Below are 27651 nucleotides of genomic sequence, written 5' to 3' on the forward strand. Positions count from 1 at the left end.
GGGTGATTCTTTAGTTACTCATATAAAACTGTGTTTGTACATATATAAAATGCCTCAAAGTTAAATTAGTCATTTGAAATTCACAGAAATATAAACATTTTAAAAAGTAAAACTCCATGAGATAAATGCTCTTGCATGTAAATTAAGACAGTGGTTCTCAAACATTTTAGACCAAGTACCACCCCTGATCAAACCAAAGCATCCACGTACCTCCTACAAGTCATCTTCTCATAGGAACCCCAGAAAATCTCATTGACACACACATACAGTATAATAAAAATAGCACTTTGGCTCATACCGCCTTGTAGCCGTTTTACGACGCTTGCTAACACCAGCAGTGCTCTCTGTTTAAGGTTCAGCACCAGAGCTAGTGTCGGTGGCCGACGTATAATCCTCCTTGTTCTCAACAGGTGTGCGTGATCTATCGGCGTCAGCGTCAGTTCCTTTCAGCCGTGACATAATACTTGATTTTTGCGAGGTATTCATTTTGGATCGCTTGTTCTGTGAGGGAATGTGGCGCTAAGCTGTGGCTCTGAAAGCGCAAGAGGTGTATGAACACTCGAGTATTAGCGCGCGCTGTATCGATGTAACCAAGTATGTAGGCTGCGTATTAGACACACAATAAATAAATAAAACTAATCAAATAAAAAACTATTTTTTATTTACAGTAATCTAACCCATCAAACTGACGCATTTACATCAATCTTCAAGTAGTAAATACACTATGGCTACAAAATTATGTCTCACTTTTAAGAATGACACATTTTAAATTGTAAATTGGAGCGTTGTCTACCTTTACCAAAACCTAGAACTTCTTCTGTTCAGCTGTATGTGTTCATCTCTTACAGGGACAAACTATTTTAAAGATAACATCAGATCTTTCCCAGCTTCCCTTTCACAAAGTGCTTTGATAGTACTCCTGAAACTTGTCATATGTAAAGAAACTGCTCCCTTGTGTCCAATTCACAATGAATGAGGGTGTTTCAGTCCATTTAAGGTTTGTCAATTCGTTGAAATGTAGGAAGCTTTTTTTTTTTGCACTTCTATCTCACAACTAGGATTACAATTGATAGAAACAACACAGCAAAACATGTTAAGAAGTTAAATGCCTTTACATGGATCTGGGAAGATTCAAGTCTGAGGTCATCTACGTTCACAGATATAAAACACATGTTTTTAAAGTAGTTCAAACGAGATTGTTGGAACTATTTTCATGTTCACATGTAATCATTAATATTACTGAAACTAGCCTCCCTTTAAAGGCAGTAAAAGTTATTCCATACTGTATGTTTCTCAGAGGCCAGTTAGAGAGTTTGATATACTGTAGACCAAGGCTAACTGTGCCTTGTTTAGAGCTGTTGAAATGTGCTAGAATGCCAACATAAAAATGTACCTACAGTATGTACATTAATGTATATATACAGTAGATAATATATATTGATCAAAGACAGTGTAACTTTAAATAAAAATAATAATCAGATAGTCAAATATATTCTGCTTCAATACTCTATACTGTAGGTCTATGTGAAAATCCATCAAAATTGGATGAACAGTAAATTATCACAGAAGTGTATGAAAAATTGCATTTTTCACATTTGTGTTTTTTGTCTTGGAAACATTTTGAAGCAACATTTGAAACTTTCTTTTTTTATCCAAAGTCCCAGGATGTTTTGTAGTTTTTCCTTCTTCAAGACTCTGACTATCAGCAGCAGACCTCTGCTGACTTTAACAACTGCCTTTTGGTGCTAACATATTTGCATATAGGTTAGATAATTAATTTCCTTACCTGCTTCTCTTTCGTTCTTGAAAAAGCCAAATTAATCACTGGGACCCTGTAGAATTCCAGGTCCACCCCCTCAAGCATGAAATTGCTTTTCTAACAGTGTGCTTATGAGTTAATAAAAATTGATTCCTTTCTTCCTACCTGCCCTTTGGAATGAATTGTGGGTAGGGACAGTATGACAGACAGGCAAGACTTGTGGCCTGGGGTGACACAGGTAACTCAAAAGACAAGAATAGAGTTGTTTTCAGTCTCTGAAAGCAATAAAACAGTAGCAAACCCCCCAAAAACAAGTATTTTTTTAAGTATCACATACACCTTGGTGCGTCAAGAAAGACTGTGTTAACACCTTTCTCTGTGTCTGCCTGAGTTAATTTGCTGCCTATTCTTTCTATAGTGATAACTTAAGGTGCCATAGTCTGCTAACTAGGTGACTATTTACATAGCAGTTTTGGAAATCTACTTTCAAACAGGAAATACACTTACATACGTGCCATGCATTTCTTTAAAAGTGCCGTGCATTTCTTTAAAGACTGAGCTGAGCAGCTGACAGCTCACCAATAAATAAAATAAACAAAGACACAAAGCAATAAGTGACCTTCCAAAAGCAAAGCAGAACGCAAATCACCTTGGACTGACAGGACCAAGCAACCGGAACAAGCAGAGCAGGGTTGTGAAGGACTCAGGGAATTGTAGATCAGTTGTTGACGGTTATATATGAGAAGCATTAAAAGACAATGAAGTCGAACTCCCTGGGGTGCAGAATTGACATGCCAACTGCAGGCTGTGACTCCTTGTCACAGCCAATCTCTGCCCCTCTGAATGGCAACAAGGTCCCGGAACTACTGCCTGAAATAAATGCAATGAGAGAAAACAGCAAACTAGCACAGCCTCTCTCCAGCTAAAAGCATAGAATTAAGCAAACTCCGCTTTTATGAAGTATTTGTGTATCATTGGTTATATACAGGGAGTGGAAAAAAATTATGGAAACGCCTTACAAAAAAGGACACCTATTTTGAAGTAACTAAATCACAATTAAAAAGGATTCAACACATGTCTCAAATTAATTTCAATACCGAGTAAAATCGATGAAAAAACATCTTAAAATCAGCACTTAAAAATGCGAGTTTCTAAAGCAACATTTGAGATCTAACAGATACTGAAAGAGGTCAAACGGTTGATGCTCGAACTGCAGGTGCATCAGTCACAGTGCAAAATTATGTGATGTGTCAAGGGGAACGGTGTCAGAAATCATGATGGAATACACCGAACAGGGGAAACCTGCTTCAGTAAAGAGGAACAGTGGTCACGAATGATCCTGCCTGACAGGGATAGATGGACACTTAATGGGATAGTTGCTAAAAAACATAAAACAATAGACTCAAAAATTACTACAGAACTGAATGAACACGTCTGAGGCCCATTCTCAATAAAAGATGTATGTCATTCACTTCACAAATCTGATGTTTATGGTGGGGCTGCCATTTAGAAACCACTTGTGACCAAGGCCAATACGCAGCAACACGTAACCTGGTGTAATGAACACAAAACCTGGACTTCTGAGCAACCAAAGAATGTAATGTGGTCATATAAGTTATCTTTTACTTTGTTTTTCATACATCTGAATGTTTTTTGTTCTGGAGAAGGCCAAATGAAGCCTTAAACCCACATTGCCATTCCTAACTGCTAAACCTGCTGGAGAATATGTTATGGCAAGGGCAACCATCTCATGGGAGTCATTTGATCTCATTATAACTCTGTACAGTATAGTAGAAGCCATTGTAGGCTGACATGTGTACCCCATTGTACAGACATTGTTTCATCAAGATTTTCCCGTATTCCAAGATTATAACACCCTTATACTATACTGTACATACCACTGAACCAATTCAAGATGGTTTCAGTAACAACAGTATGAGGTCAAACACTTTCCAAGGCCTTCCCAATCACCAGATCTAAACTCCATTGAACTTTTATGGGAAGTTCTGGAATGTAGAGAGCAGTGGATTTCCTTAGATTCTCAAAGAACTGGAGGCATTTCTTCTTGGAGAATGGTCCAATATGCCACTAAAAACAGTTCAAAACTTATGTATCAGTATTCCAAGAAGGCAAATCAGTATTCAGAAGGCAAAGGGTAGGGCAACTCCTTATTAGTTAATATTCATATATTGCTTGATGTTTCCATTGTTTTATTCACTCTCTATATTATATGTGTATGTAGTTCAGGTGGGTAGCTGCGACACCTGAAGAAGGTGTGACACCTGAAAAGGCTCCACGGCCGAAACGTGGTGTTCTCTTTCTTCTTTTTTTCAGCATGGAATAAACCTATTACTTGTTCCTTATATGTGTATTATGGGTATGAATAGTAATTAGTTGTATGTCCAATCACAATGTCTTACAATTCATCTTGAGAAAGCATCTGATGAAAATACGAGAGAAGCAAAAGAAACTGGAAAAATTGAACTTTCTGTGTTGTCCCGTTCCCTACCATGAGGAACTCTCTTCACCCCTTGCAAAGCTGCCTTCTGCACTACAGCACTAAATGTAAAGTAAATCACATCACTGCTTCATTTTGGCAGTTAAGGACAGGAGAGTTAAAAATATCTCACAAAAACCCTAAACTGTAAAGGAACAGAATGTATGAGTGACAGTAGGGGTGGCAAGCCTTAGGCCTACACACCCAGCTTTTACCCTTCTGCAAACTGTCAACTGTGCCCTTCATTCCAGACCAGCTGCCATAAAATATTTAAACATCAGGCATGCACTGTGTAATTTACAGCTGTTGATTTACTCTGCAAACAGCTGGAAGCCTGATGCATTGCTCATCTTCAAGCAATAAAATTCCTCATCTAGTAAGTTATTTGCTGGGGTGTCAGAGGAACTATAAAAACGTCTGCATTCCCTCTCAGAGCAAATTCTGACCAAACTTGAATTGCCCATCAAAATGCGGCTCCAGCTCAGTTTTGTTAGAATTTAATTAAACATGACTTTTGCAAGTGGAATTTTTCTTTTTTTTTTTGGCCCTTTCTCTTTAAACAAAAACAATAACTACCTGCTTCTTTAGGCATTCATAGAAAACTGAAAAACATCAACAGAAATTCTGTGGCTGATTCTTAATTTCGTACAGGGATTTTAAGCTTTCCAATCAGAAAAAGATACAAGTACATTTTATTTATACTGCATATTTTCTTTTATTCGGGTAATTATAAAAAATGTACAAGGTTATAAAACCCCGGTAGGATGAAAATAAAGATGCAATTCAATTATAGGCTTCCCTGGGAAATCATCAGAACAAATGAATAAACAGACAAGAAACATTTGGGAAATTACAATAAATGTCAAGAAGAAGGTGTGAATGCAGTAATACTCGCCTTGATGCAATTAATTCACCAAAAACAAAGATAATCCAATCCCAATAAACAGGCCAATAAATTTGTTAGTGATTATACAAAATTTCCCCCAATACTTTTCCCCAGGACTGCAAGTAATTGAACTGGGAGACTGAAATTTCTGAACAATAAAAATTCAATACATTATTTATTTTATTGTACTTATTTCTTTTTCCACTAAACAATAAGGTGACTCACAATGCATGATAAATACATCTGCTACCAGCACTGCTGGCAAAGCTGACCAGCAAACATTTTATTGGTTTCCTCAACATCCTCTTTAATCCAAACAGAATACTTTGACTGTCATACACCGGGGATTACCAGTCCTGGCCTTGGAGACTCAGGTGCCTGCAGGTGCTCATTCCAGCTGAATTCTTTCCTCACTTGAACTCTTAACTGGATTACCACGTTGAGACAGCATTGTGGATTATTGGTTAATGCTCTGGTCTTGTAGTGGAAGGTTGTGGGGTCAAACACCAGGTGAGGCCATTGCTGTTGAGTCTTGAGCAGGAGAGTTCACCTTACTGCATGTTTAGTTTGATCCAGGAAAATGCTGAGCTGTATAAATGGGTATAGTTCTAAATCACTTTTCATAAAGGTGTTGGTTAAATAACTGAAGCAACCTTGAACATGTGTAGGAACAGAAAACAATTCAAAATATTCAGACCTAGGTCTTCAGGCTGTGAGTGCAGCTGGATCTAAAAACAAGCAGGTACCCAGAACCAGAGATGGGAACCCCTGCTTTAAATGACAGGGACAATGACTTCCCATTGCTAGAAGATACACAACCAAAAAGTCCATTTTCATTTAGTAATTTTTCTTTGTGAGCACCATCTCAACAAAGCCGGATGTTTTGTGCAGGGCATGTACACAGCAGTGTCCTTAAAATGGGTTAGCACAGTTCTGACTGAAGAATTCTTCTAATCCATTCTCAAATGTACAACTTTTTTTAAGTTTAGAAACTTTTCTCTTATGATCACCTTATGTGGTGTGATCACACTTACGAAACCAAACATATTTTTTCCCAAAATTTAAATTTATCTGAGTAAACAGTTAACTTTATTATGATAGAGTGCCAAAATATAAAATGGTTATTCAGATAATTATGTAATGCTATTTTGCAAAAGGTTGACTATGGGTTCTTGAGTGGGTGTTGAGAAACAACAATTAACTGTTTACCACAGGTTACAAATTTGAAAAGAACAGAAAACAAACTAAACATGCTATAATATATAAAAGTTTCTGTTTGACTCATAATATGTTGTGATTTCTCAGTGCTCTTGCACTATAATTGCAAAATATGCAAAATAATTGACCAAATAAAAAAAGTTTTTTATCTGTACCTTCAAATCAGAATGGATTTTAGAGCACAACATCAAAACAAATAACAAGTTGTTTTGCTTTGTACCATATGATTTATACATGATACAACAGAGTTAAGTTAAAGTTGCCAGCTACAGATTGTGAGATTTATTTCTTCCACATTTGGCAGGAATTTCAGACAAAACATTTGGAAGATGTAATAAGGCCACCAGCTTGACCTACATTTTTCTGCTTAGTGATTTCCAGGTCGTTTCCAAAAAATAAAGTGCTGTCTTAGGCTTTTAAGTTAGATACAAAAAACATGCCATGTCAGCACACTAATACAAATTATCCTGTATTTTTCTGACATGGTTAAAAAGTGTCATGAAAGTGGATCATGGACAGTATTTGGTTATCAATCAATTCCATAACATAGAAGGAGACTGTCTAGCCCAGGGAAGGCTGGTGACCATGTTATCAGATATAAAAAATAAAGTGCATTAAACATTTCGCCCCTTCATCCACTTTCTAACTTTTTAATCCAAAATCCAATAGTCACAAGGGAGACAGAGCCTATACTAGCAAGCGACAGGTGCAAGGCAGGGTACGCTCTGGATGGGATACCAATCCATCACAGTGCACACACTCCCATTACTCTGGAGTGGAAAACATGGCCAGTTTTCCCAAGATGTCAACTAATCTCCTAGTATGTCTTTGGACTGTGGGAGGAAACCAGCATGAGCACAGGGAGGATATACAGTACATACTCCCTGCAGACAGCACCCCAGGTCTGGAATCGAACCCAGCCTCAGCACTGCATGGTCGGGGCCGCAATGCTAACCACCAGATAACTGTGCCACCCACTATTTCATGACTGTCACATTTCTTTTTTTCAATTTGACAATTGTATCAGATGCAGACGATTATAACAAAGCACTCCCCAACATCAAACAGTTTGTAGTTTTTGCACATCAAAATACTGGGACATTCCAGGCAGAAGACACATCAAGTATTTCTGTTCTTCTTGTTGACAACCACTAATACACAGATGTATTAAAACATTTGTTTGCTCCTTAATTCATCACATGCCAAAAAAAAACACGTTTTCCATTTCAATTTAATGGGCCATTTTGAGTCTTCCTCAAAGCCACACATAAACTCTGGATTACAGCAAAGGCAATAGAGTTTTCATGTCTCATTTTAAGACATAAATCCAGGAAGGGTTTACAATCTCTTCTATATTCTGTTCTCCTGTTCACACCATTAACTTGAGCTTTTCCCCTTCAGTCTACGCAATCTCCTAGTCACGTTAAACGTACAAAGCTCCAAGAAGCCTCTTAAAATAATGTTTTCAAGGAACTGGGAAATATTTTTGGCCAATCCATCATAAAAGATCTGGTTGATGGAATTTTGGGGGTTATGTTAGAATAATCCTTTCCATTAATGTTACAATATAGACTCAATTTGGCAAAGCTAAAAATATTGTATGAAATTTTTCCTGCTTATAACTGATTCAGTGAATACGAACTCACATTTGCCATAAAAAATAAAAACTATATATTAAGAATTAATTTGGAAATTAATTAAATACAAAGAGTAATTTTAAACAGATCTTATAAGGTATTATTTATTGTTACAGTGCTAATTGCCTGAATTAACTCATTGAAATGTCAGCTCACCTGTCTAATGTGCACCCCCGAGGCTGTTTTCAACTGTATGTTTTCCAGAAAGATCTGTGTTTAAATCTTCAAGTCAGCACAAATAAAAGACCCCATACATCACCCACTAGATTGGTAATTCATTTCTCATATTTGCTTTTCAGCCCACTAAACTGTAAAACTAGGTTATGAGGAAGAACTACAGAAAATGAGATTTAAAACACCAACCAGGATAAACACTTTCTCTAAAAACGATCTACATAAAATAATTTTGCATGCTTTCTATTATGAGAGTAAATTTGATATCATAGATACATTTCTTTTAGTATATTAATCTGTTATGCTCCACTTTACATCAGAATGGTGTAGCAAGCAGCACCTGGTTTAAAGTACTGTATCTAGTTAGATCATGAAATGCTCTGACTGATAGTTTGGTGTGATTAAAGAGTCAAGACTCCGTGGCTGTTTCCATTATGGGTACCTGGGGGGCTAGGCATTACCAGCAAGGAGGCATGATAACACATAAAGAAGTACTGGAACATACGCAGTTTTATTCCATTTACAAATGTCTTCTGAAGATCAGGTTTAGCATTTCCAATAGGAGCCATCAGCTTCAATACATTTTTGATAAGGGCAGACTGCACTCAAGGTCACTCGAGAACACCTGTGAAGGATTCTTTTGTCATTGTGGTAACCTTTTATTATATGAAATGCAGTTCCCAGAGGCCAGATTACATCCATACATTTTGCACAGACAAATCCAGTGTAGTGTCTTTCAAAAGATACAGTAAAGATGTTTTGTTTTGTTTTTGCTTTTCCATCCCTTCTGATGAATAAGAACCCTCCCAATGTTTGGAGGAGGAATGAAAGTGAGACATTGTGACAGTAAAACGGACAAACTGAAGTTTCATCTTGTTGCTGGCATCATTAAAAAGGCTAAGTATTTTCAGCTACACATAGAATACACTTTTTTAACCAGGTTGTTTCTCAAGATGCACTAGAACATTGACAAAACAATGTAATAACATATACTGTAGTATATAGTTCTACATCTTACCAATCTTCACTGTGTATAACAAAATCATGTAAAATTTATTTTTATTTCTGTTTTGTGGTTTTTATAAGAATGTTAAACACATCTTAAGTATGCACTCAAATATTTGTGCGAATGTATTAAAGGGCAAACAGCCACATCTCCATGCAGTCTGAATAATCGACTGGGTCTGTCTGTACCTGATATGGATTATTAACAGTCCTCCCTGCTGCTCATTAGCGGAGTATTCATCTGCTCTTGTTTACAAGTCCTGACAGAGCCCTTACTCAGGGCTCTGTCATTCGGTTTTCCATTGTCTCAGCCGTGTTCTTGCCTGCTAGTGATTTCTCCCTGTCTTTGAAACAAGTAAAGGTTTATTCCATGCTGAAAAGAGATGAAAGGAAACACAACATTTCAGCTGTGGAGCCTTCTTCGGATGTGAGAAAGACAGGGCAGACAGCAAAGATTATATAGCATAGGAGAACAAAAGCTGGGAGAGTGGAGGAGGTGGGAGCAGGGGAAAAGACAATGAATGAACAGAGGGGATTAGAAAAAAACAAGTCTATAATTGAGAGAAGGGGGAAGGTGTGAACCAAGTTTCAGGATTATTTCAATATCTGATGTCTTTCTGAGTTGAGAAGGCAGACGGAGAGATCAGTGTGATCATGGCCATCAGAGGTGAAATGAGAAACAATGAGTTTGGAGAAATCTTTAATCTTCACAGCCATAACATGTTCTATGAAGCAGGTCTCAGAGTCTCCTTCCTGTTTCCCGAATACAGATGGCTGGGCATTTTCTGCAAGAGATACAGTAAATGAGGTTGCTGGAGGTACAAGAGGTCGCCTAGGTGATCCAGAATTGTCCTGAGGGGCCTTGAATGAGTGTGGTGTTAGATACAGTATGTACCTGCAGGTGATGCAGCGAGCTCTGTTGCAGGGGGTAGTGCCTGGTGTGGATGACTGCAGAGGGAGGTCAAGGGAGGTGTGAACAAGAAGGTTATGCAGATTAAAACAGCCCTCTATGTCTTTGCTTGCTTTTTACCTCACTTGCTACAGTACGTACAGTACCAACCTCGGCTACGTTTTCCCGAGTGCGTTTCCAGATTCCCCTGGCTTGTTTCCTTGTGTCACCTGTGCTATGATTCCTTCCAGTTCGACAATAATCTGTGAAACATCCCTGTGGCATCTGGAAGGTGTTTTCTCAACCATCAGTGCTTGTGTCTTCATCACTGAGCCCTTCACGTGGATTCAGCTGAAGTCTCAGGACACTGTACCCACTGTACCCTTCAGGTTTTACCACGTCATTACATGCACGATACGAGATGCTAAGATACTATGCCTTAGACCTCCGATACAGTATGCTTTTTTATGTCTTTAATGTGCTCAGCACAGGAATTATTTAACAGTAATGAAATCGAGTATTTAGTGGAATTTTACACTCAGTTTTAATTACCTTTATCACTTAATTATCACTTAAATAATTTTTCATTATCGTTAGTTTACTAACATAAGTATAGAGTACCACTTTGGCACACCACTGTGAATAAAAATCTGTGCTTAAAACATAACTAGAGGGCATTTGTTTAGTATTATCAAAGGAAACTGATTATTCAATTTATGACATGGTTACATGCGATTGATACAAGCACAAATTAATCTGACCAACCTTCAAACACAGAAAACTGGCATGAACAATGTAAGTGGATTTCTGTGCCAATTTCCTTCTAAAAAGGAGTCAGTTTGTTCAGAATTAATCACAGAAAAATGTCTATGCACATTAGAAATTGTAGAGCTGAGAAATTTGCATGCCATCAGTCTACTGAAGGGTCAGACAATGTTCAGTAATAATTAAATAACATGTATTTGAAGAAAAGCTTATGCCTTCTTTCTTGCAATTTACACAGTGAGATTGCTAATAAGAAGGTCCAAATACGCTACAGCATCTACAGCAAATGTTACCACCCCTTTCTGTGCTCATTTTTCAAGTAAAGAAGTTTAATATGGTCTTCGTGACCCAATGAACCAGAGAGACCACCAAAACAACAAACAAGGAAATAAATTAATGAGCATTTCAGAAGGGCTTCACTTCAGTTATCCCTCTCATTTTTCTTTGATATCTTATTGGCTTTTGTGTAATTCATTATAAAAATAAAGAGATAACATATCAAGCAGGCCAAAACAAAACATGTAGCAGTAATAACTAATGAATTATTGCAAGATGGAAAAGAATAAGGTAAAAATGTATTGCAGATAGATATGATTTATTCTATTACACTGAAATTGTGAAATATGCATTGTACAAGGAACATGTCTTTACTGTCACTATTGAAAGATAATTTCCCATTTACATTTTTTATAGAGCAACCAAATTGCTTTCTGTTTTTTAACCAATCCATGACTTTTTGTGAAAATTAGGCCTTCATCTGTTACACCAACAAAAAATATCCACTGTGGTATCTTTTCAGTTTTGTTAAGCTAACAAATAAAAGATTTAAAATTGTTCGTTTTCAGGGCAGTGCAATGATAGGGTACATCAGGAGTTTCAGGTTGTGTATAATGGATTGAAATTCTCAGAACACCAAGAATAATCAATAGGTTGGTCTACAAAGAATCCATTGTCCATTTCCAGATCTTTCAAATTCACACCCCAGAGTCCTGTTTAAACAGACATCTTAGAATTTACTGACATGACATGGAACTGTTATGATTTTATTAAAAATATGTAATGACAGAAGTGTAAATGTATCTCAATCCTTGGAGTGTTTGCTAAGCATTAACTGATGTCTGTAGAAAATAGAAAATGATCTATGATCCAGAAGAATGGCTACTGTAGATAGCACACAATAGTGCAAATTGTGTCCAATTACAGTTATTTATCAGCAACTGAACATTAACAACCCACATCAGAAAGTGATTCATCTCTGTCAACATTAACTTTTTGATAATTTTAGACCTACTACATTCATGTACGTTCCATTCACAGCTTAGAAGCTCTTAAGTCAAGTTTTTATTTTATTTGTCTGCTTCAGCACTTCATTGAATAAGAGTAATTAAAAATGAATGCTCTGGTTTTATTTCCTTTTCTGTTATAGTTAATGCTCTGGCATTTTTAGCTGCCACTGCAATACTTTTTCTCTCTTTTAGCAATTACAATATCTCTTTTTCAGTTGTGCCTGTAGCTCAATAAAACCTTGCTGATTTTGAATTTTGATGTGTAAAGTACTTTCTTGAACTTGTGTTTTTTCCATTAAACCAATTATGACATTTTCTTACATTTCTAATTTAGTATTAATTTATTTTGAACTTTCAATTATATTTAAGTATAAACATCCTTTCCCCTTTTAACTGCATCCATGGTTCTCTTTCACTGTTCACATCATGTGCTTCATTCTTTCATAGCCTGTTTTTCTAGAATTGTAAATACTTACTTTAGACTCAGTACATTTAAAATATATAATAGAATTCGAATGTACATTAAAGTTTACCATATGATGGTCACAAGCCGGCCTCATCCTTACAATGAGATTGGTGCTCTTTAAACCAGTCAAATTATTACAAATAATCTTTAAGTACAGTATGTAGAATGGGTCTCTAAATCACATTGATTAGGATATGTTTGAACTATTAAAGTGCCAGCAGCCATATCACCCTGCAACTCACGACTGGCAACCCACTGAGTTAAGCAGGTGTGAGCCTGGTCAGTACCTGGATGGGAGACCTCCTGGGAAAAACTAAGGTTGCTGCTGGAAGAGGTGTTAGTGGGGCCAGAAGGGGGCACTCACCCTGTGGTCCATGTGGGTTCTAATGCCCCAGTATAGTGACGGGGACACTATACTGTAAACAGGCGCCGTCCTTCGGATGAGACGTAAAACGGAGGTCCTTAAACCTTAAACCTCAAAGCTCTGTGGTCATTAAAAATCCCAGGACGTTTCTCGAAAAGAGTAGGGGTGTAACCCTGGTGTCCTGGCCACATTGCGCATTGGCACTTACCAATCACGGCCTCCCAATAATCCCCATCTATGAATTGGCTTCATTACTCTGTTCTCCTTCCCACTGATAGCTGATGTGTGGTGAGCATTCTGGCGTACTATGGCTGCCGTCGCATCATCCAGGTGGATGCTGCACATTGGTGGTGGTGGAGGGGAGTCCCCATTACCTGTAAAGCGCTTTGAGTGGAGTGTCCAGAAAAGCGCTATATAAGTGTAAGCAATTATTATTATTATTATAATCGCACAATCACATCTAATCCTTTTATTCCATTATGGTTATTACAAGGTCAGTAAGACCATCTTATCAATTTCATCTTTTGTATTCTCTCATCACATGATGCCATTGAATGGGTGGGAAGTTGAAGTCTCCCATTAACTTTACTTCACCTTTGCTACATATCTTCCAGACTTTATTGTGCAGTAGGCTGTTTGTGCCATTGTCTGAGCTAGGGGTTTTTGTTATTTTTTTATTTCTAGTTTAATCCAAATAGATTATAAACAGGTTATACCCCCTTAGCATGCAGAATATATTTGATGTACAAGTATCATTCCACTACCTTCTATCTAGGATGATTTTTTTAACCATCATTTAATGTTATATTCATCCCTATTGTTGTCCTTTAGTTGAGTTTTAATTATTCCTGTAATATCTTGGTGACCTGTCAATATAGTAACCTTGACTTCTTACATTTTACTCTATATATAGGCTTCAAAATAGGCTTATGTGATGTGTTTCATGTTTGTTTTTAGTGTTGCCCTGGGCTTTCCCTATCTCACTAGGTTTGCGTCTTGTAAGCTCTTTGTTCCTCAACTGAACATGCCTTTCATCCCACTTACATAGGTTCTAGAAGGATCCCCAATGCATAATCAACCTAAACTCTTCAATTCTGCGCTAATCTCCAGATTTCTTCTTCCGTGGGCTGTTATTAATTTATTAAATATTGTTTTTTTATTAATTAACTAACACAATGTGATAAATTAATTAATTAACACAATGTAAAAGAATACTGCTCATAATTTTATAAATTATAGATCTAGGGTTGGGGTTACATGGTGACATTGTGGTGAGCTCCTCAGCCTCACAGCCTTCTCGTTCAGGATGGAGGCACCTTCTATGTTCTCCCTGTTGGGGTTTTCTCCCAGTTTCCTCCCATCTCCCAATGGCTTGGATAATTGTGTGCATGTGAGCATTCCGTGTGATGTACAGGAGTCCTCTCTGGCTTGTAGCCTCGAATTGTGGCCTATGCTTACAGATTACTGTGACCATTACAAAGAATAAATAGCTTTCTAATAATTGAAGAATGGAAATAATGTACTAAACTGTAAATTTTCTATTGATATCAGCAATTCACTACAAAAGCATATTATGTACCTTTGAGCACCACAACGATACACCAGTATAAATTGAAAATGCCTTATCACTTTTGCAGTTTTCCATTTTTATTACCCATTGATTGCCTGTATACATTTAATTTGTTTCATAAGTGTTCCACTAGGATGTTTTACAGACAGGATAATTCACCTCAATCCATTTTCCTGATGTCTATTTAAAATAAATCAGGGACAATAGGTGATCTGAAACAGTTTAATTGTTGCTCATGGAATTGTTAGTATATAGTAAACAATAGACATTAATCACACAATTGAACACCTGTTACCCTGCCAAAAATTATAATTCATTATATTCGCAATACATATTCTAACCACATCCAGTAGATATTTGGCTCTAAGTCATCTAGAAGAATAAATGAATTAAAAAAAGATGAAGCCAGAGAACTGAATAACTACTATAAATTCTTATATTACTGTAACTCAAAGCTAGTTGGTCAGCTGGTTCTGTGAAAGGAAGTTTTCATTGGTGAGACAAGCACAGTACTATTAATTTAGTGAAACTTGTAAAAACACACTTTATAAAGAAACCTGTATTTTTTCTGCTTAATAGCCTTATAATTCACAGAAGGTATACTGTTTTATTCACGTAGTTAATTCAAGACAATTTCACTGATTTGGATATGCAGTATGTGAAAAAAGTTAATCTGATCTGGATGAAAAGCCACTTTTTAAACTTTTTGAAATACTGATATCTCAGCAATATCATCATTATTATGGATAATTCTACTTAACTATGTGTTTCACTATGAGCCTTAATTAAGGCTGATCTCACCTTCATGGCATGTACAGTAGATAGATTTCAAACATTGTTAAAAGTGAACAGAAAAGAAGAAATCTGCCTTTGTCTTAGAACTATGTAGTCTTACTGTCATGTGATACTTGGCCATCATAAACATTAGTCACTTTGGAGACACAAAACATGCATATAATGTATTAAACTTTGTTGCGTGTTAGACTGCAATATCTAAAAAAATATGGAAATGAGAATCAAGGTAACAACTGTTCTTTGTCTCAGCGACCAGCCAAGAGTTTGACCAGCCAAATCCATTGCTGTACAGTATGTCCAGATTACCCGTTATATTTTGGATTTGAGAGTTTCACAGTCCAGAAGCATTCCCATGCTTTACAACTGGAGGCGCCTTGCACTCTGGCTACAGAGGTAAAATGGAGCCATCCGTCAATTTGAAAAGGTCATTGACTGTGTCAGAGTGACAGTGCCTCGAAATTATCCATTAATCTCCAAATCTGAATTGTCATTCTTCATTCTTATTAAAGTGAGTCCAATACATAACCAGTGCTGACCTCCTTTATATTCATAACTAAGCCTTTTTATGAGTTGGCAGGAAGAGAGAGAAATCGACTGACTCAAAAGAAATAGGAGAAAGAAAAAATAAAAAAGCAAATGAAATATTCATTGCCTGATATGCAACAGGCCTTGGCCCTAATGAGATATAACTGTGTGAGAAATGGCTAGATACTGATTTTTGTTATACAAAGCAATGTATTACAGACAACAGGTTACTTGTGTTCAGGGCAAAGGGTGAGTAAGGGATGAACTACATTAGCCTCTCCAGTTTTCACTCTGCCCCGTTCAGCACTTTACATTTTGAGGAGTTTAATCAAATAAGATGAATGCCTTTTAGTTCTTAATTAAGCAAAATAAGCAAATTACCAAAGCTTACTGGCTAAAACATTTCGTGAGCCCTTGAGAATGCAAAAGCACCTCAAATAAAGACTTGACATATTTAGCAAAGCTTACACTCTATTGACTAATCCATTTCTGGTACTGTTAGAACATTGTGGGCACTTGACTTCAATTTTGAAGTAAAGAAAGCCCTGCCAATTTCCCTGGCAAGCGAAGTGTTTGTTTTTGTTTCAAGATGCATTTAATAATGCGCTTAGTTGCTTATGTGTTTTGAAAAATTGCCAAATAAAATGTGTATCCTTAGCCTATACATTATCTTAAAGGCAAAGTTAGACGAGCAGTATTGAATATTACATTGCTAATGTTGTTCACATAACCTAATAAAGTACACAAATTTAAGAAAGGTGGTAAAACTCTCTTGTAAAATTAACTTTAAAATCTCAGTTTGCTTTTGTTTTACATATTGCTTTGAGCCCCATGTCTTTAAAAAAAAAAAAAAACACATTTGATAATACAAAACTATGAATTATACATTTAGTCCAATGGATTTAAAAACTGTCAAAATTGTTTTCTAAACCTACCTACTGTAAATCCGCTGGCTGTGCTTGCCTGAAATATTCTGCACATAAACAACTGCACATCACAAGCATTCAGCATATGGCAAAACTGCAAACTCCCATCCCAGAAGAGCCCGTGTGTTTATATAAAGGATTGCTCACAAATCTCTATGCAAGCTGCTTTTCCATACAAACGCAAACCCATGTAGATGGAGGCCTTGTTGTTATTATTATTGATGACAAGGTCATTCAATGGATGTCAACGATGAAGCATGGAAGAGGTCGCCACAAGGTTGTGGGGAATGACAATGTGAACAAAGAGCAATCTGCTACAGCAAGAATTACAGCCTTGTCTGCAGAATGTGAAATGCGAGGAGTGAGCACAAGAGCACCGCACCGTCTGGTACACAATTAATGGACATGTGTTTGTCTTTCCAGGTTAACGATGAAAAGTTTTCACAGAAAGATTATGACAGCTACATGGAGTGGAAAAGAATAAAAAAAAATGTGTGGAAGGCAGATTGTGCTGGGAATGCTAATCCAATGCAATAAATGATGGGCATTAAAAAATATTTTGTATCTAATTTTATATTCTTTTATCTTCCTGTACATTTACAGCTCAAAATCTCATGTGATGTTATACTTTCGCAACCAATAATTTCATTTTTAGCCCACCTACATTAGGGGAAAGTCAGAAATAGGTAGTAGTTTCCTTAGTGTGCATGTGCAGTTGCCTGCTGGTTTCACTTACCTTGTGAACAGTACAAAAATCCCAGAACGAGATATACTGTAAATTAAAGACCCTGAAACATGACTATAAAAGGTTACATTGCAATGAATTTCCAAACACAGCTAGGGACAAAATGTATGTTTACAGTCAGAACGTCAGGATAGATGCTTCAGGATAGAAGCTTCCAAACCATAGGGGGCAGGGTGAAATGGGTGGATCCCAGCTGTGCATCCAGATGTTCAGCAGCAAAAGTCCCTTTTACTCACACCTGATGCAGGCAAGCAATTGAATGAACAGGAGAATGGTAACAAATTCCCCAAAATAAATTTTACTCTGTTAGCAATTCCTTGTATTGATTTTAAATTGTGCATCTCGAAGTGACTGCGAAACAATTTAAGGAGAACTATAAATCAGTGACTTTAATGCAGATTACTTTTGGATTACCGTATAACGTTTAAGCACAGAGCGCAGTGCAGTAAAAGAGTTCAATCAGAGACCTCAGAGTTATAGTACAGTGAGGCATTGTAAAAAGTAAATACCTGTCAACTCAGGGACACACAGTATAACAAATACAATACTTTAACTATGTGAGTGCTACAGCACAGAGATTAGTAAAGCACATCATGTCTATCATAGCACCATAGGATCAGGGCTTGGGAACATGTGTGAAGAAATGGATAGTTGACTGTTAGAAAAGGGCATCATATACAGTTGAAACCATTAACATATGAACATAATGTTACAATATCAAGCATTTAAAAGAATCTGAGTTGAATGTTTTCAGAAAGACATCTGCATATAATACCAGCTATGCCGAGTAGCTGTACTCAAATGAACATACAATTGGCACATTTTCTGGTTTTAGTTCATTTTCACAACTACAAAGACCTGTTAAAAATAGAAAAGGAGAAGAATAATAAACTATTCATTTGCTCAAAGTTCTGTAAATAAAGCTTTAAAAATGAAAGTGGTAATTAAACCACTGTGAACTGGAAATTAAATGCTTTGTGCCTCTATTAATGTGATGGAGTAAAATAGTTATGAATCCGAGTTTGTTACAAGTTTTATTGTATGCCATTGCTACCAAAAACGTTTTGTATTATATAATAAGATATATTATTTTGCATGATATCGTCCTATTTAGCAGACAACTGATTCCTGTCAAGAAATATGTTAGGGGCAAGTACTGTAAGAAGTGAACAACGTCTACTGTTGATCAGGAAAAAAAGTTCTCTCCACCATTTGAAAGCCTCTGTCAATATTTTTTTAGTTTGGAGACCTTGGAGAAATTTCTTACTTTCTTACCTTGTTCTATGTAGCTGCAGTGACATACATACTGTAGTATCTCACATTGGACTTAATTAGCTACAATAGGTAGGACTAATTCTTACTGACTCCTGGCTAAAGTGATATGTGATTTGTTGGATGCATCTTTGAAGAAGGAGCAGTGATTGAACAGTTCAGCACTGGGGGACTGCTGTAATCAACCATAACCCTATCTTTCTCATGTGGTGAGCTGTAGACATTAATTTGCTAACAGTTTTCCTTTTTTGTCTATAGGACATACAGTGCCATACTGTTTAATTCTCAGGGCACCAGATCCTTCCTGCATAAAGACTAGGGCACCTAAAAATAAATCCTTATATGCTTAAAATATCCAGCAACTAAGTACCTGATTTTTGTGACTTGATTCTCTCATCCATGGAACTATGAGACAATATATTCTGCTGACCCTTGCAAATCTGTGAAGTCATGAAATAGCAATTAAAATTTTAGCTGGACTACAAAAGAACTTGCAGAGCTGTTGACTTTCGAGTCCTGTCCCAGTTTTCTAAACTCATTTTGTTTCAACAGACCCTATAAGGAGAGTACTTAAACCTGTCATGTCATGTATCATTTTCTATATGTGAATTGAAGCCGCTCACACATGGATTACATTAATATAAACCAGAACCATGTTGAAACCTGTTTGCAATTTCTATTGGATTTGGTGAGCTTCATGTGAATGCAAACGTTTTCAGAAACGTTAAAAAATGTATGAAATCATTCTCACATCTAAAATTATAGGTGACAGCTCGTCAGAACAATCTGTGGTTAAAAACAGCTATTGATTTGCAAAATGTCATACTGGGCCCCTTCTTCATTATAGACAAAAATTAAATAGATTTAGGTCATTGTTTTCCTCAAATCATGTTTTTAAATATATTTGACCTTTGATTGGGACCACATTGAATCTGATGTGGTGCTTCTATTTACAGAGGAGAAATAAATACTGGGGCCGAATTGGAGTATACAGTACGTTTCTGCATTTTTCTACCAATTTCCGTAACTTGTAAATTATCCATTTTGAAGGAAATAGTTTATATTTGGCCCAATTGTTTATACAGTCTGACAGAAATGAGTTTCCATTAGAGCTGTTGTACCTAAAATCATAAGAGCAACATCTGGTGGTTAGGAGGTTTAGTTCAAAATGTCAAAAAGAAGATTAGCAAACCTTTTATTTACTCATGTTATTCATATTTTTATTAGTTATCAAAAATAATTTAATTTTTTCACTAGTGTATTTACAGAAGGATTATGAAATATTCTACTTTTTATCCCTTTCAGACCTTAGGTACTATAATACTATGTAGTTCTTTGATTTTCTTTTATGAGTCATTTCCTTCTGTGCATTTCTCAAAGCTAATAATTGCTATTATGATTAATGGTTTTAAACTGATCACATCATCGTTTGTTAGAAAATGTTAAGTTTTTGAAATTACTGCCAGTAAAGTAAAACATCATCCCCACCCAAATGAAAGCTGAGTTGTTCTCTTGTAAATAGAAAACGCGCACAGTTTCGGGACATCTCCCATTTTCCCAGCGTACTTGTCCCCCAGCAGGATTGTGCAAAGCCTAATCAACCTCCTCATGGGAGAACAATTAACAGAATTAAAAAGCAGAGTGTTAATTATCATACAAATTAGTAGGAAGTTAATCAGGTCATTCTTCATGCTTTGATTTGACCATGAATAGTGCTGGGTTAGAGCTCATGGCAAGTTGATTAATTGAAACTCAGTATGGTACTAAGAGACTTTAAAATATATTACAACATAATCTTGACCTCTCTTTTATTATCCGGGACACCAACATGATGAATAAAGGAACAGCAGTAAAAACCTTTTGTTCATTCGTTATTGTATGTTATTTAGAAATATGACAAAATAAGGTTTAGGTTATATCACACCCAGGGATGTATTTTACTGCATATCCATGAAAACAACATATTAGGTCATAATGTAACATATCATTATGTCAAAAAATAGTCCCAATACATAAGAGTACAAGAAGCTGTATTCTGGTCACTCACTTGCTGTTGCTTACTTTTTTGGTGTTGGGCTTTTTTTAATCATCTTTAATGGTATATCTCTCTGAAATACAGAGAGAGAAGAAAGGAGGGAATCAGACCACCAAGAGGAAACCCACACAAACAGCAGGAGAACGTGCAAACTCCCCACCGATAGCACCCACATCCAGAATTGAACACAGGGTCCCAGCACTGCGAGGCTAACCACTGCAATACCATGCTGCCCATATTATATCGCAAATTCAACGTTTTACTTCTGATGCCTGTCCTCTTGGAAGGGTCTCAAACCTGATGAGCAATGGATTTCACTATCTACTGTATCTCAGTAGACTGGAAATGCCATGCCTTCATTTCCCTGGCAATCAATAGCTGACCTTACCTTCCCACTTGTAGAGCAAATACAGTTCTTCAGTGCCAAAGAAGTGCTCCAGGATTTCAGTTTTACAAAACCCATTTCTAATGTTCTTTCTTTAACAAAACTAGCAGCTTTATGTTTTGCCCTTTTTTCTAACCTTACTGGTGACAAATATGCCTATTGTATATCCCAGGCTTTGAATCGATATTTAATTATGATTGGCCAAAATAAATCATATCCTTGAAAAACATTATGCAAGGTTCTGTGATGCTTTGGATATCAGTATTTAATCTGAACAAGTCAACCTCCTGATTCCTAAACTGTAGAAACTAGTAAATGATATTCTTGAGACACCGAGAAAAAAATTGTGCACAATAAAATTCAGAAAATAAAGGGAAGCAATATAATAATATTAAGGAACAAGTAATAGGTTTATTCCATGCTGAAAAAAAGAAGAAAGAGAACACAACGTTTCGGCCGTGGAGCCTTCTTCAGGTGTGTAATATTAAGATTAGGACAATAATGAAAGAATACACCACATTGCTGGGACACGTAGCAGAAAGTTATATTTCAATCTTTTTACCAAATCGTTTGAAAATGGTTTTGGCATCAGCAGCAACTATTCTCACATAAAACAACAGTTCACTGCAATATGAGATGAATTTTAAACACATCAGTTTTTTTCTGCAACAAAAACAAATACATATAAGTGTATAGAAATCTTTTATATACCATTTTAACCAGCAGTAGAATATGCATTTGAGTATGAAAAACTAAGAGAGCAGAACAGTAGACTGAAAATTAAAACATCAGTAACCACATAATGAGGGAAGATCCGTACAAAAATGTCTGGCAGTTTGGTCCCAAAATACTTTTTATAGCTTCTCAGTTAAATTGAAGGCCGAAATGGCAATGGAGAGCCTAAAACTGAAAAATAAATCGTATCTCGTAATTAAAGAAATATCATTATTTAAAAAAGAAAAAGGTCTGAAAGAAAAAAAACCTTTTCTGCTGCTAATATTTTAGCAAAAGTCACTACACATACCTATTCCATATGTTATAAAAATCTGCTTTTTCCTCGTCAGGATCAGAACTGCCTGGAGCCTATCCTGCAAACTGGGCAATATCTACAACAAGAGGGGGCAAAGTGGATTGCAGGGTGCACACTCAGACACAAGCTGACAGTGACTGCAGCTGAGGGTGGGTTTATAAAATGTTGGCATATTCCACCCTCCTCGATATGAAATACAGTACAGTTGTGATTTGACTTAGACAGTATATGGAATGTTGGCTCCTAGCAATCAGCCTAAAGTTCATAGACGTTAACAAACCACAGCCATGCCCTACACCCTCCAGCACCCCAGCTGACTGGATTTCGGCGAAGTGCTTCCTTTTACAAAAAAAACCCAGACCTGAAAGACAGGAAGAACACTACACACTGTCATTATTGCCTTTAGCCTGAAAAATTGTAACTCTGTCTACAACATTACTGTCCGAAGGGTCCAAAACATTAAAAACAAGATGCTTACTGTCAACCCGCTGCTTTCAATGTGTTCAGACAGAAGACACGTCTTTTTTTTTTCTTTGGTGTAGTTCAGAATGAAAACACTGTAGTCAGCACGGTTCTGTGCCTGTTTATACTGGCAAAACTATTCTGTCTCTATGATTTTACGTTTTTCAAATCTGTAACAAATTCAGCAATTTTGTCTCAAAATAAGCTTGAAAATAATACTAATAACAATTATTATTATTATTATTATTATTATTATTATTATTATTATTATACATCAACAAATCTTGATGTTTAGAAAGATCTCTACCAGCTTTACACATTCAATTTAATTTGTGCCCATTCTTCCTGTAAAGTTCCAGATACTGATAAATTGGATGGGCCACTCAAGAATATTAACTCTCCTCATGTCAATCTAATTGTCAGTATGGAATACATTGTGAGGTGTCCAAATATAAAGTCCTAACTGGAAGTCTCATGATTGTAAACTCATACAGTAATAAAATGTGGGAACTTTGCAGGACGGCTGAATAATTTTTTAAACACCTGTAAATTCAAATCAGCTGCGATTCATTACAAGAAAGACTTCTCATAGGATTCATTCACACTGACAGAACGCATAACAAAAATATTTACTTTGTCTTCCCTGAAGTTTCGTTTTTTCTTCAACCACAAGGCTGAACAATTTGCTTCGTTATTAAATCCAAGCAAATATTGTACAAGGTTAAATGCAGTTTTGACTTCATTGACAAATGCAGCACATAACAGTTAGTTCCATGTTACAGACTGCATAAAAACAAATAGATTCATATGACTAATTCAATACTTCAGCATGCATCATAAAAGGAAAGCATTGTAACATAAAAAAAATTAAGCATTGAGGGTGATAAAAGAATTCAACTGAAAAATCTTGCTTAAGAGAAACAACATAAGCAGAAAGGTAACTTTCAATTCCTAAAGAGCAACCTTAACAAACATCCACCTGGTGTTTTCTTCTGACTCCCCTGTCACAGCAACGCCCATATTAGGAACTTGTATATACTATATGTAGAATGCATAGTTTATGTGTTAAATAAAAAAATCAATCCTCTAACCTTTTCAATAAAATCTCCTCTTTTCCTGCTTGAGAAGGGTAATTTCTGCCCATCCTCCACTGGGTAGGAACTTGTCAGGAGAGTTTGCGTGCCCAAATGGCAACTGACCTTTTCACAACTCTACCCTTGGCTGTGCAGACGCATTTCACACAAAATGCAAAGGAAGTCTGCAATCACGACAAGTGACAGCTCTCTGGCTCTGGCCTGAGGGGGAGAGGGAGGGGTGGAGGGAGCTATCAGATTGGGGTGTTTTAAATTAATATCAGTCAGCCTTGTGAAGATGATGCCCCCAAGTTGAAGACACTGTGGGGACTTGTTTTGTGTGTGAGGTGCTTATCGGAGGACATAGGGGTGGAGGGCCAACAGCAGTAAATCTGAATTTCAGATTTTTTAGATTATCACATGAATTATCTACTGTAGGCTCCACTGGGCTCAGGCCTTCCTTTTTTTCTCCATTAAAATGGATTGACTGCAACACCACTGCCTGTCATTAAGATGCAGGACTTATGTTATTGGCTTCTATCAAGCTTAAAATAAGTTTTATGGCTAAAACACAGTGTATATTGTTACTAAACATTTCAAGCCTTCTAGCAAAAATGTTTAGTTTCTTATTTTAATCTAACACATTACATGTGAAACGTATACAGTATATGATATTATGTTAAATTGGTTTCATTAGTGATTGATTATTTTTGAATGGACATGCAATGCATTCAGTGATGGGCAAAATAATACAGATATATTGTATAACATCTTTAAACTCCTTATCATTAAAGTACAATTGAAAGCATATACTGATGCTTGATGAAAAAGCTACAGTTAGAGTTACTCACTAATAGCTCTTGTTTTTAAGATGTTTTTTTACTTTTTGAATACAGAGCATGTAGCATTATTGATGTTTGAGAGATACTGTGCCTTGGCATAACAAACCTTTGACATCAAGTCATGTAATGTAGTGTTAACAAGAACTTCAAGAGCTCAGTATTACAGTTGTCAAAATGCTAATTATGAAACTGCATAAACAGTCATTGAAAAGACAATGTTTAGTGACCCATGAAGACTGAAAGAAATACAAGGTCTGGACCATTTGATCATTAAACATCCCAAGGTATTGTTTCTAAGAAAATATTTCAAGTATAAACTCAAAGTCCTGCCTAAAATCCACTTTCACCCAATCTAGACTACCCAGTTTTTCATATTAATTTAACTGATCAAGTAATATTTCAATTCTCTAGTTGTTTACTACATAGTGGGGTTGCTGTCACAAAGTGACTGACATACTTCACCCTAGCTTGGCAGTATACGTCTGTGGTGGATGAAGTGGGTATACAAATGTAATAAATCAATTAAAATCCTGTGAGTTTGGGTACAATTTAAAAGTATTAATCAATTTAGATCAATTGTGGGAGAGAGCATTTATCACACTATGCAAGTCCTAAAAGATATTCTGAAACTGACATATCCCAAAAATAAATATAAGATCGTTCACTTTATTTTCATCTGTATTTTGTATATTCAGTCTGATACTGCACAAAACAATGGATACTACAAGGCAGGAGGAAAGATAATTTCTATCTAACTCTTCAGAGATCTCATCTATGTGTGAAGGCAAGATATGTTTATCTGTTAAGGTCTCAAAATAGCTTAGAATTCATTCCTTATAACTGGGCAAACAAGATTAGCAGTCTTGCATTATTCCCCATCTGTGCGTATCAAGCTAGAATAAGCTTCAGTAAGCTTTAGTAGACCAGGAACTGTATTTGGAAACACAGATCTTTGTACTGTTCTGCTTTGCCTTGTCTTCTTCACAGCTTCCCTTTATTTTAGGCACAACCAGTTTTATGGAATCTTTAAGGTATATTACTTAAATTCTGTTTAATGTTAATTTAATTATCTATTTTTTTGTCATGGTGTAGATATCCATGCCTTCTTGATTAAAAAAAATGAATACGTAAGTAGCAGGCCATCAATATATTTACATTCTACAAATGTAGTGATAGTTATTATTCACTCCATCAAGGTTAACCAGGATTGGAAATAATTTCATAGCTCCAGATAAATGCATTGAAAAGAATAACAATCAAACCACTAGAAAATTTTTCTTGAACAGACACAGTTTATCCTTATTTAAATAAATTAAGTGGCTTTAAAAGAATTGCAAAAGTTGGGCACTAGATATTCAAAAATCCACAGCAGCCCACATACTGTAGAAGTGCCCAATTAAATTTGACAGGAAGACTATTAGCATGAATTCTTCAATGGCAGTTTTCGTCTTGATTTTACTTTGATTTAAAAAGAGGAAAAAGGTTTTTGTAGAGTCTCATTTAAATCAGAGAAACACATACATCTTTTGCAAGGCATGACAGGCAAATGAAGTATAAGCTACTCAGAAAAGAAGCCATTGGTAGTTATGGTTACATACTTTCTATTATCGATATAAGTGCAACAAGTGCAACACTAATAGAGAACTAATCCGTCATTCTTCTGTATTTTTAATAGTGTTTTGTGTACAATTAAATAAATGGGGTACATGTATTTCTAAAAAATATCTAAGAGCACTCTGTGTCATGTTAGAAAAGTTCAGAAAACACCTACAGTAGATCTGTTTTGAGTGCATGCCACAAGCCTCCCTTTGAAAAAAATACTTGTCCAGGTGAGAATCTCATATTAACTTTTGTAATAATCAGATGTTGTGTTCAAAGGAGAAAGAAAATCTCCAGGTATAAACTACAAGATGAATTTCCCAAGCATCTCTGCACCATACTTACTGGATGTGCCAATGCAGCAACCATTTGACTTGTTTTATACGAGATTTTATGTGAGTTGCATACTACTTTTTCCAACACGGCCGGCCTGGAATTCTTCAAACAAAGTGCGTTAAAGCCAAACCCTGTCCTTTAATTATCATGCCACTAATTCATATGATGTACTTATTGGGGTACTGTTTTTGTCCCCAGACATTTATCAATAAGGAGATCAGGAAGGTTAGAAAGTCATTAACTGGAAGCCCCCCAAAAACTGAGTAATCAAAGCCAAAGTTCAGATTATCAAGATTTGTCCTCTTAACAAATGAAGTGTTATGTGGTTCTACCAATTAATAGGTTTCATCAATATTTTGGTTTTGCAATATCTCCAATTATCACTCGGAACAAACAACAACTGAGACTGAAGAAGAGCACAATCAAAGTTATACATAACAACCTCAGTCCCAAAAGCAAAAGAATCTCTGTTCAATTAGTCTCAGTTCAATAGACTAAATTGACCTAGTGGAGTGTAAACACCGCAGTTTCTATAGCTTGTAAATTACATATTTATGATGAATACACAACAGAACAACTTTTCCACTTCTTTCCTTTCCTATTGTGTTAAATAATTTAAAAGTAACAAGTTACAAGCAATTTCTGGAATATGGCCAGTCACATTGGCAAAGAAGACTGTGTGTTACATAGGGAGCTTGTATGTCTTAAAAGATGAAAGGGCTGTTCTGTTTCAAACCTGTGGTTGTAGAAGCTAGAATACTAATATCCCTTTGTTTTGTCTGGATAACACTCATTGAACAACTGCCAAGATGAAAATGAAGGATTTAATGGCTTTGCATGTTTAAAGATAACATAACATCACTTTATTAGCCCTATACTATTTCTTGCATTAGGAATTCATCTTTTCGCTTACCCCAGCTTGCTCTCCATGAGACACATAGACAAACAGGCAGGGAGAGAGGCCTGGGGTCAGAGCGCAGGGTCAGATATTGTACAGCACCCCTGGACCTTGCTGCATAGTGTCACAACACCCAGGTAGCATTGAGAAATTCATTTGATGTAACATTAATTAATTTTTGTTATGTATTTCAAGACCTTCTAAACTGCACT

This window comes from Lepisosteus platostomus, chromosome 2 (assembly GCF_059453375.1).
Source record: "Lepisosteus platostomus isolate fLepPlt1 chromosome 2, fLepPlt1.hap1, whole genome shotgun sequence".
Taxonomy (NCBI): domain Eukaryota; kingdom Metazoa; phylum Chordata; class Actinopteri; order Semionotiformes; family Lepisosteidae; genus Lepisosteus; species Lepisosteus platostomus.